Source organism: Lissotriton helveticus, chromosome 10, assembly GCF_964261635.1.
Source record: "Lissotriton helveticus chromosome 10, aLisHel1.1, whole genome shotgun sequence".
In the NCBI taxonomy this organism is placed as follows: Eukaryota; Metazoa; Chordata; class Amphibia; order Caudata; family Salamandridae; genus Lissotriton; species Lissotriton helveticus.
This window is the reverse complement of record NC_136071.1, coordinates 1,108,523,414-1,108,535,444: the sequence shown is the minus strand read 5'-3', so window position 1 is coordinate 1,108,535,444 and position 12,031 is coordinate 1,108,523,414.

Here is a 12,031-nt window from a genome sequence, read left to right as displayed (position 1 = left end):
TCCCGATCTCCAACAAAGGAGTCTCATATATGGTGCCGAGTCTTGATATCTCTATGGCTAACGACATACTCCTGCTCCTATCACCATCATCGCAGGTTCTTCACCCGCTCAGTGCTTCGGGCACCACTAACTCAGTGACCAAAGAGCCACGCATGTAGTAGTGGGCCCCTTGTTCGGTACTTTGGGAACAACTCTAAAATGGCGTACAACACGTGTGTTCCGTCTTTTTGATACATAGGGTCACATGTGTAGTGACGAATGTGCTGGATGGGTGTGGTTTGGGTGTATACCAGCCATGAGGGAGTGTGTGTGTCGATCTGACAACTAGACCTGCAACTAAGAAATCACTACAATGGAAATCTGGGCCTTGTACTGTGTTTTCCTGGTAGCGTAAGCACAGTAGGCTGTACTAACGTAATCAATCTCGATTAATTTACCACCTCCCCCAGGGGCTTTTAAATGTTGGGAGAGGGGTCAAAAATTGTGCTGACTTTTCTCCTTTAGCGTGCAGTGCTATATTGTTTTATAAAATGTATACCTCTTCAAACCATCTTTGCTCTTACGAAGTACGGTAGCTATTTCCTTAATTGCTTTTAAAAGTAGTATACGCTTATTTAACGTTTAAAAAAACTATTTTCATGATTATCCCAGATAATGTCTTCCCTTAATATGTACATTAAATACATAAATATATGTTTTTGAACAATTAGAATCTTTTGCGCCGTACGCGTAAGGGGCGCCGTACATGACGTCACGCGGGATTTTTTTTAAAACGCGGGGTACGCGTTTTGGGTAAAAAAGAAAAAAATGCGAAGCTGCTTTATTGTTAATTAGCCTCCGCGGGGGCCAAATCCCGGGGGCAATTTTTTTTTCATAATGGGGGGCCCACAGGGTCCCCCCTGCGCGGGGATCGCTATCCCCGAGTCTTTAACTATATGTATGCGGGGGGCTCATGGCCCCCCGGAGTTCCGGGGACCGCCTACCCCCGGGGGCCTCTTTTTATTAAACAAACTGTGCAAGGGGGTTGTAAATGTGGTATTTTGCTTTCCTTTCTGTCTTGTAGAGGATCCAGTGTAAACATAACGGTTTTTTGTGCAGCCAGTACCTTTCTGCCTGTTACCATAGTAACAGTTCATGGATCACTTGCATGAGTACAGAGGTTAGAAGTTCACCACAATATGTTGCTAATTGAAATAGTTACTGTGCTGGAAATGTATATTTATTTTTTTCATAGGAACCGTTAGTCGTAGAAGAAGTCAGTGGAAAAGTTTGTAAGCAATTCCTTCCTGTTCGGGGAGTATTAGTGTAACGTGCTCCAAGCAGGACATTACGAAGCTTAGGGGGGCCATTAGGATGGCGGGCGGGCTTTGCCCGCCCGCCACCCTATCGGGAAACGGGACCGCCCGCCTCGAGGGCGGGGGTCCCGAAATGTGTATTAGGATGCGCCCGCCACACAGGCGGGCGCATCCTGTATTTTTGCCATTGCGGCGGGCGGAGCAGTAATCTCCGCCCGCCGCCTTGTGAAACGTGCACGTTGTGCATTTCAAAGTGCAACATGACAGGCACCGCGCGGTGCCTGCCATGTTGCACTTTGAAATGCGGGGGGGTACCATAGGTACCCCCCATGTGCACCCCCCACCACCACGGAGTCCCTGGGGGCCCGCAACGGGCCCCTGCAGGGGGACTCCGCATGCCTTTCCGTGGCGGCATTGCCGCCATGGAAAGGCGTGCCAGAATGCGCATTCTAATATGGCTGGTGGTGTCTAACAGACACCGCCACCATATTAAACATATTCCGCCCCGGCCGCAAGGCCACCGGGGCGGAAAACAGGCGGGCGGTGATTATCACCGCTGCGGTCCCGCCCGCCATCCTAATATGGTGGGGGGGAATTTGGCAATGGATGTCGGGCGGATTGCCTCCGCCAGGCCGGCGGTGGCTACCGCCAGCCTGGCGGAGGCAATCCGCCCGACATCATAATGGACCCCTAAATGTTCATTGGCTGTGTAGTATTAAAAGTAGAAGGTTTGGCAGTCATTCCTTGCTCATCTGTGGAACAACATGGACATTTTGTTGGCTAAAGTGTTCCGAGCACAAGTTTGCTCCTTATTGGGTGGAAACGGTTCACTGTTGTCAGTGATATTGTGATGCATTTTCTAAAGGAGTATGGGGAAAGAAAGTAGTAGAGGGCAGGTTATGAACACTATTAACTCTGTACAATGCCCATAAGGTGGTGGAGAGGAATTATGAGGGAAACAATTTTTTTAATATGTTTCAAGGGCCATTTATATAATTGCCGTGTGGTGTATAAATCAAGGTGGAAATATGACAGTGTCTTGCGCTGTTTTGTTTATCAAGTTTGTAGGTGACATACTTCTTTGGAGTACTATTTACTTATAATGTGGTGTTTACTTTTCTGATGGGGAGGTGTGGTTGCGCAGCAAAAAAATCAGTCTAGGTTTGAAACAGTTTTTATTAAGCAAATACAAATAAACTTTCTTCAGAAACTGTCGCTGTATAAATGAAAGGGGTGACAATTAAAAATGGAATTTCATAAAATAGCAGTTAAGCGTGGCTATATACTTCTTTTTTGTGCTAGTTTGTAAAAGTGTTGCCCCACATTCTTGATGATGTAAGAGGGCATCAGTTACTTTTAGATAAAGTAGAATAGAAGTGCTACAACAAACACTCCCGCACTACATTATCTCAGATCAAGAGAACAAGTAAAAAACAGTTAAATACAAATGATTTCATATTACATATGTTATGTTATGTTATGTTAAGGCCGTACTTTTAGAGCGCACGGCTGCCCAAAAGGGCGTCCCGGCGCTTTGGCAAAGAGGCCTGAGATCTACAAACACAAAGGGAAACAGCACTGTTGTCACAAAAACTACACAGAGAAGAGCAGAGTCTTCAGCTCTTTCCTGAAAGCCAGGAGGTTCGTAGCTTTGCGTAGAGGGAGAGGGAGCTCGTTCCAACATCGGGCTGCCGCAAATTGAAAGGATCGTTCACCCATCCGAACACGCTTAGCCGGGGGCACCTCCAATTTAGCCAAATCGGCAGAGCGTAACACCCTCCGCGGCACATAGAAAGCAATCCGCTTCCTAATATAGTTGGGACCGATAGAATGAAGGGCTTTGAAGGCCAGCGTAAGAATTTTAAATCTAATTCTCTTCGAAATAGGCAGCCAATGCAGCCTATTCAGAAGCAGTTGTGCGCTGGCTCTCCTTGGCAAGCCGAAGATAGCTCTGGCCGCCGAGTTTTGGACAATTTGCAGTCTGGCCAAAAGATACTTGGGCAGACCTGCAAAGAGCGCATTAGCGTAATCTAACCTAGATCCCACTAACGCCTGGACTACTGTCTTCCGGTATTGTAGGGACAGCAGAGGAAGAAACTTCCTCAGCATCTTGAGGATGCCAAAACATTTCCCAGATATCCCCATGATATGGGGGCTAAAAGAGAGAGCATCATCAAACATCACTCCCAGATTTTTCACTTGGGAAGATGATTTCTCAGGGGGAAACATATCCTGGGGCCACCAGGACTTCCAGTCCGGATCAGGAGCACAGCCGAAGAAAAGCAACTCGGATTTATCCGAGTTGCACTTCAGGCTGTGTCTCAGAAACCACGCAAAGACTGCGCTCAAACAGCCCTTAATCCTGTCGCCGTCAAAAGCCTCACCTTTGCTGCAGGTGAACAAAAGCTGGGTGTCATCAGCATATGAGATGACCCGGGCCCCATAAGCCTCCGCTACAAGCGCCAGAGGGGCCATATAGATATTAAATATGGTGGGGCTCAGAATGGACCCTTGAGGAACCCCAACCTCTAGCGCTTGCATTTCGGCGGAGAACGGGGGAGCCCAGATCACCTGCCGGCGGTCCGATAGAAAAGAGTGGAACCAGTCCAACACCGTCCCCCGCAAGCCGATCTCCCTGAGTCTTAAAAGGAGACCAGCATGAGGGACGGTGTCAAAGGCCGCCGACAAGTCCAACAGGACTAACATAGCCTTACCCCCAAGATCGAGCGTCTCCCTGATGGCGTCGGTCACCTCCACGAGGGCCGTTTCCGTGCTGTAGTTCGCACGGAAACCAGATTGAGAGTCATGCAGAATGTTATTCTTCTCAATAAAGGTGGTAAGTGTGAGTTGAACATGCTTCTCAACTACCTTCGCCAGAGCAGGGAGGAGGGAGATCGGTCTATAGTTAGCCAACTGCAGCGGGTCTAACTGAGGCTTTTTGATAAGCGGCAGAATAAGTGCATGTTTCCACTCCCGCGGCACCACTCCGGAACTCAAAGATAAATTGAGCAGGGGGTTCAGCAAGTTGTTAAGTGCCGAAGCCACCCCGCCCAAACATCTTGCTGGACATACGTCCAGAGGCGAGCCAGATTGAAGCCGGGTCAGTAGCTCCAGGGAGGTTGCGCAAGTCATTTGCGGAAAGACCGATAGTGTGGGTTCACTTTCGGCTTCTGAGGATGGTACCTGTCCATTCTGGTCGAAGGCATCAGCTGCCCCAGATAAGTCCACAGGGGGAAAGGAGTCCTGAATGGTTTGGATCTTAGTGACAAAGAAGTCTGCAAGCTGTCTTATCCACCCTTCGGTGTGAGAGTGTGGGAGAGCTCCCACAGCAGGGTCTGCAAACTCCTTGACAATTCTAAAGAGTTCCCTACTCGTATTGTCCGCTCGATCAATCCTACGCTCAAGGTATTCCTTTTTGGCTTCAGCAATGTTTTTGTGGTAGCCTTTAATGGCCACACGATATTTGGATTTCTCCAATGGATCATATTTACGGCGCCAAAGATGTTCCGCCTTTTTACAATCTTGACGCATGGAACGTAATGTGGCCGTAAACCAAGGAGCAGAGTCGTGGCGGGGAGCAGTTCTCGTGAACTTCACAGGAGCCAGCTCCATAAATCTCATTCGAAGCCATTCCTGAACCAAAATCAGATCAGTTTCTAAGGTCCCTGTCAAATTACAGGGATGTTGACAGAGAGCGTCGGAAAGCATATCCGCTGTCACTAAGTGAAAAGCTCTGGATTGACGAGACACCTCCTTCTGTATTCTTTGCCTAGGCCTAGTCTCATAAGACATAACAAATTTTATTAAAAAATGGTCAGACCAAAGGACTGGAAGCGGCGGAGATACTACGATCGGCGCCGTAGAAAAAAGTACATCTAACATATGTCCTTTGACATGAGTGGGGCTATCAATAAAACCTTTGAGTCCCAAGGTTGCAGTTATTTCCCGTAGTTTTGACGCATTAGCGTCGGATGATGAATCCAAATGTAGGTTTAGGTCACCCAACAGCATACAATGCACAGAGCGCAGGCAGGGTACAGAAAGGGCTGCCTGCAGGTCCTCAATAAAAGAACCAATCGGGCCAGGAGGTCTATATACAAGAATCCCGGTACACGTCTGGGAGGACGAGAGGTTAAGAGTGAAGCCTAAAGCTTCACAGCCTGCAATGTTCTCCACAGGAAAAGAGGAGCAACCCAAGGCCTTATCCACTATCAAGGCCACTCCTCCTCCTCTACCCCCTATTCTGTCTTTCCTCAAGATGGTGTAGTTAGGCGGCAAAGCACAGGCAACATCTGGTTCGGAGCCTGCCCCTAACCATGTCTCCGTTAAAAATAGACATGACATATCGGAATTAGCAAGCAAGCTCCAAATATCCGTTGCATGACACGCCAGAGACCTAGTGTTCAAAAGAGCACAATGATGGTTCTGGGTGAGAGGAGGACGAATAGGAGTAGGCGAATCCGAAGGGCGCCATCCACAGGTGGGACAGCCTTTCCCCAAAAGACGTCCTCCGGGGAATAAACATTTACACCCCAATGGATGAGCGCGCAAGGATGTCAAAACATCCGCGCTGTAAGACAGCACCCCGGATAGTCGTGCTCGACACATCCCCCAAACAAACAGTTACCCCTGCTACGCCTGTATCGTCATCCAGAGTCCCGCCTCGTACGCCTCCGAGACGCTGACGAGCGCAGACGGGCAGGACTCTGGCACGACTCAGGCGCAGGGAGGGCATAGAAATGCATGCATTATTATTTTTCAAATTTGTATTCTGTACAATTCAGGAACGTGCTGTTGTAGTGCTTAGAGGTTGCAGACTGTTCTGCTAATAAATCACATACTCACTAACGAATATATAGGATGGTACTCTTATAATACAAAGTACAGGTCCTATATATTCTTTAGGGAGAAGGTGAATAGGAACCGCAAATAAGAATAGAAATTAGAAAATAACATTCAGAAATGTATGGTTTATTAAATATTTAACCCCTTGGCCGCGGCGGTAATTCCGCCGCGGCGCTCGGGGGGAGGAGGGGCCGAGCGGCGCCACCATGCTCATGACGGAACCACTCCGTCACGAGCCGCGGTGGAGCTATGCTTGTTTCGGAATGGTTCCGTCACGGCCCCGCCCGCTCAATAGAAATAGCCGCGCAGGCGCGAAATCAGCGCCACGCAGGCACGGCGGTCGGGCCGTGACGGAACCATTCCGTCACCAGCACAGCCCCACCGTGGCTCGTGATGGAATGGTTCCCTCACGAGCGCACAAGGGGTTAAAGTAACAAAGTATGCATGATAGCTATATTTTTTTGTTCTGCTGTTTTGTAAAATATGGTTCTTGAAAAAAAAATCTGATCAAGTACTTTTTAATATTTTAAAGCTATATTACAGATGGCGCTGAAAAATCTCCCATTCCTCTTCTGTAGCAATAGGACAATCTATTATAATATAACGATTGATACCATTGTTACAGTAAAAAGAAAAGGAAAATAAAGTTATGTATTTAACAGAACATCCATGATGAAATACTTTCGAGCGGTAATTATTACTGAACTTCTTTTCTCCGGGAGGTGAAAAAGTTTGATCTTCGTGGTGACGGGTCATAAACTCCTCTGAGATCATGACGGTGAGAATAATAATATGTATATATTCTCACAGCACATGATCACAAGGGGAAAATAGACTGAAAACCGCAAGCCGGTATCGTTGCTTACTTATCATTACTCTTTGTGACAACGGATCGTGAAGTCCACTAAGATCACCACGACTGTTAATGTTATAATATACATATTAACAGTATGTGATCTCTAGGTGAAAACACAATAATAAGTGGAAGTTGGTGACATTGATTGTAAATGTTTAGGGTTTGCGTCGACGGGTCACCAACACCTCTCAAACTAAGTACAGTGTCAATATTATAATATAAAAACTCACTATATATAAGGTGAAAGTAGCCAGAAAAGGAGCAATGTTTGTTATAATCTATCTGTTTCTAAAAACAAGCTGCTGACGTTACAGAGAAAAAGTGAAAAACATGCAATAACATTTTTTTCTACATATAAATGTTTAAATATTGATAAATAGCCACAAGAAAGAAAGAAATAATCTTTTTTTAGATATAAAACATATATCTTTAAAAGGGAAATTTCCGATTCATATTGTTTACAAATATTAAAAACAATTCAAACAGTCAAACACACAGCAGAAATATAAATAGTCATCTTCCTCGGTCTCTTAGTTACAAATATTATTAAAACTGCTCCCCTAATCTGGGATTACATACATAAAACAAACCATGGTCGTAAAAGTTATTTAGCTATTCTTGTCTGTAATTACCTAATGGTTTGGGATTTTTTATTTTAAAAGCGTTGAATAATTTAAAAAAGGTTAGGGTAAAAATGTAACTGGTCACTTTTGTTTAAACTTGCGATATGCCTGCTGAATCAGTTTTGTCAGTCTTATGTTTAAGTCTGTGTTGTCTGGGCTCAAAGCCGCGATAATTGCTTGCCTGCAGGACCGGACACCCAGCCGATTCCATTCCCCCCTCAGCTTAAACCTTCGTTGGAGATCAAAGGCTGGACAAATGTAAACCACATGCAGTAGCGTTTCTGCTGCTTCGCCGCACCCTCTACATATTGTATCTTCCTCCGTACGACGCCAGGGGGGTAGATTTTCAAAAAATCGCCAGTCGCCCATTCTAATTGTTATGAAACTACGTTTTAAGTACAATGAATAAGGGCTGGAGAAATAGGAGGCAGGGGTTAGGTGATTATAAGAGTTGATAACTGCCCATGAATGGCTTCGTTTTGCAAACAGTGCTTTGTCACTAAGAAAAAAAAATTCTCCCAATTTAGGAGACCTATTGCGCTTTGGGATACGCGCTAAAAACATTCACATGCTCTTCCTTGTTTCTTGCAGGCCCACTATTCAGCAATACTGATAGGACTGTACACTATAGGAATTAATACATACCACATAGGTATAGATTATCTTCACCTGTATATACACATTGCACATACTGTGAATCAACATTAGTGAGTGACAGAGGGATCAGACCCCGTCCTGACGAAGAGGCGTTCTGCCTCGAAACATGTTGACGCCACTAGGAGATTAAGCTCATTGTCAAGCCTATCAGTCTCCGCTACACCTTTTTTAACAATACCAGCTTGTGACTAATAAATAGTTTTTTGCTTTCACAAAGTCAGGTATCATTTTAGATTCACTTTTCTAAACACCCCTGACCCTACCTACACTCACTCCAACTCACATAGCACTCACAATTATTTAAGGTGCTCCAGCGTAGTCGCTAGTCGTAGCACACCCCGTCCCGCAGCGGAATGGGAAGACCCCGATAATGAAGCATGACACCAAGGGCCCTTTTGGTGTGTGAGGGGTATTTTAACAAACACTGTGTATGCCAACAATATCTGGACTCACAGTTAACAACTTGAGGTTGGACCTTTTTAGTTTCACTAGCAGTGCATTCTTTTTGAATTTACGTTTGTTATTATTTTACATTAAAAATATGAAATGTAACTTCAAAAATAAAATAAATATATGTATTTATAATAAAAATGTAGGAAATTACTATAAAAAGAAAGAAATATAATAATTAATACATTTTAAAATTATTATTTACAAAACCTTTCAAATTCACTGAAAAAAACATAGGTTTCAGGCACGTTATAGTTAGGAATTAGCATTTAAAAAACCTTAGAAATTCACTGAAAAAAACATAGGTTTCACACATGTTATAGTTAGCTGGACATTTCACTCATACAAAACCATTGAAATTCCCCCGTTATAGTTAGTTCAGCTAACTATAACTTGCGTGCCCGCAATGCACTGCTGATGACGTCACATATTACATCACTCATGACATGGTCAGTGACATCACTCATGACATCACTGATGACATGTCAAATGACATCACCAGTTATAGTTAGCGGAGCTAACTATAACTTGGGATCACGCCATGCACTGCTATGACCTCGCTTATCAGTCTTGACATGTTATGACATTTGGCCTCAGGGACCCTATCCTCCGGGTCCTTCCAGTAATATAGGTGAGTGCCCCCGTGACCACCAGGGGAACCAACAAACTACACATTGGGAGCTGAGCGGGGAGCCATAGTGCCTCCACGGCCACAGCCCACTCCATGCATGTCGAGAGAGCCTACATTGCTCCCACCCAGAGGGAGTAGTTGTTTTTTGCATATACTCACCGCATGAATACAAGAGAAATCTTTCATCTGTTGCCCTGCCCGCATGAAAGCGGGCAGGGAAACAGATGAAAACTCCGCTGCCAGCCAGCAGGAGCAGCTTGACAACTCCTGCTTTCTGGAGCGAAGTTAGTGTTTTCTCTCACTTGGCGGGAGCTGTCACAGCTCTCGCCAAACAAAAGCAAACCACTATTTCCCTGGGGTAGGCACCACGCGACATAGAGAGCCAGCCCTGAAGGGTGGCGATCCCCAGGACCATAATTGGCTCCAGAAGAGGGGCCATGTGGTCCCCCTCCTTTACATTATACAGGCCAGCCCATGTGAGGTAGTGGTCCCTGGGGCCGTATATGGTCCAGAAGGGAAGTTGCATGACCCCCCTCCACTATTATGTGATATCATCAGTGATGTCATTTGAGATGTCATCAGTGATGTCACTGACCATGTCATGAATGATGTAATATGTGACATCATCAGCAGTGGATTGCGGGCACGCGAGTTATACTTAGTACAACTAACTATAACAGAGGAATTTCAATGGTTTTGTACGAGTGAAATGTGCAGCTAACTATAACACCCCTAAAATCTATGGTTTTTTCTGTGAATTTCTAAGGTTTTTTAAATGCTAATTCCTAACTATAACATGTCTGAAATTTATGTTTTTTTAAGTGAATTTCAAAGGTTTTTTAAATGCTAGTTCCTAATTATAACTTGTCTGAAACCTATGGTTTTTTCAGTGAATTTCAAAGGTTTTGTAAATGAGAATTTTTAAATGTCTTAATTGTTATATTAATTTTTTTTATTCTGATTTACTACATTTTTTTAAACTATTTATTTTTAGATATTTTATGTATTAAATTGCATTATAATTACATTATACATTACATTACAAAATATACTTTCTCAGAATGAATTGCTTTAGTTTTAATACTTTGCAAATACGCAATAGACTTTTAAGTACAGTAGTTACAGTTGTTGCAATGGGCAACACAATTTCAAACACTATGCAACATTGAGTTCAATGTGAATTTCTAGTTAAATGCAATTAGTTACTTTATGGATTACTTTTCTAACCACAGGACTGGATCCTAGATTCAGTCTTTGGACATCTCCTGTAAACAGTTGAGTAAAAGCGTTTTGGTTTCAGTAGTAATTTTTAAGGAATATTATTGTATTTTAAAAGTTGACAGAAACTTTTTCACATAGAATAACCAATGTTATCCTATGGGAGGAAATTCACTTAGCAGGTAAGTAGTGTTATCGTTACTTTTTCTTACTCAGTGGTGGATCCTGGGCCCAGCACTGGTGCATCTCCTGTAAACAGTTGAAAGAATGCGTTTAAGTCATACAGGCGATTTTTAAGGAATATTTTTAGTTTGTGAAAATAGACACTGAAACTTTTCTGGTGAAAACCAGACAATGGATTACTATGGAAGGAAATACAAGTTACTGGTAAGTATGGTTAGGATTACTTTTCAGGGTCAGTGCTGGGGTAAAGGAGGCAGCACTGGGTTCTCTCCTGATAACAGGTGAGTAAATCGGAATTCGTTGTTCGGATGATTTTAGGTGAATATTTTAAAGTTCCAAAACTCCACACTTAAAAGAATTTCCAAGTGAAACAGTCAATTTTAGCCTATGGAAGGAAATTCAAGTTACTGATAAGTATGGTTAGAATTACTTTTCAGGATCAGTACTGGGCTCAAAGATGCAGCACTGAGGTCTCTCCTGATAACAGGTGAGTAAATCAGAATTCGTCGTATGGCTGATTTTAGAGGAATATTTTAAAGTTCCAAAACTCCACACTTAGAAGAATTTCCAAGTGAAACTAGTCAATGTTAACCTATGGAAGGAAATTCAAGTTACTGGTAAGTATGGTTAGAATTACTTTTCAGGATCAGTACTGGGCTCAAAGATGCAGCACTGAGGTCTCTCCTGATAACAGGTGAGTAAATCGGAATTTGTAGTTCTGCTGATTTTATAAGAATATTTTAAAGTTCCAAAACTCCACACTTAGAAGAATTTCCAAGTAAAACCCCTTAATGTTACCCTATGGAAGGAAATTCACTTAGCAGGTAAGTAGTGTTATTTTTACTTTTTCTTACTCAGTGGTGGATCCTGGATCCAGCACTGGTGCATCTCCTGTAAACAGTTGAAAGAATGCGTTTAAGTCATACAGGCAATTTTTAAGGAATATTTTTAGTTTGTGAAAATAGACACTTAGAAACTTTTCTGGTGAAAACCAGACAATGGATTCCTATGGAAGGAAATACAAGTTACTGGTAAGTACGGTTACAATTACTTTTCAGGCTCAGTGCTGGGCTAAAAGATGCAGCACTGGGTTCTCTTCTGATAACAGGTGAGTAAATCGGAATCCGTTCTTCGGATGATTTTAGCTGAATATTTTAAAGTTCCAAAACTCCACACTTAGAAGAATTTCCAAGTGAAACTAGTCAATGTTAACCTATGGAAGGAAATTCAAGTTACTGGTAAGTATGGTTAGAATTACTTTTCAGGATCAGTA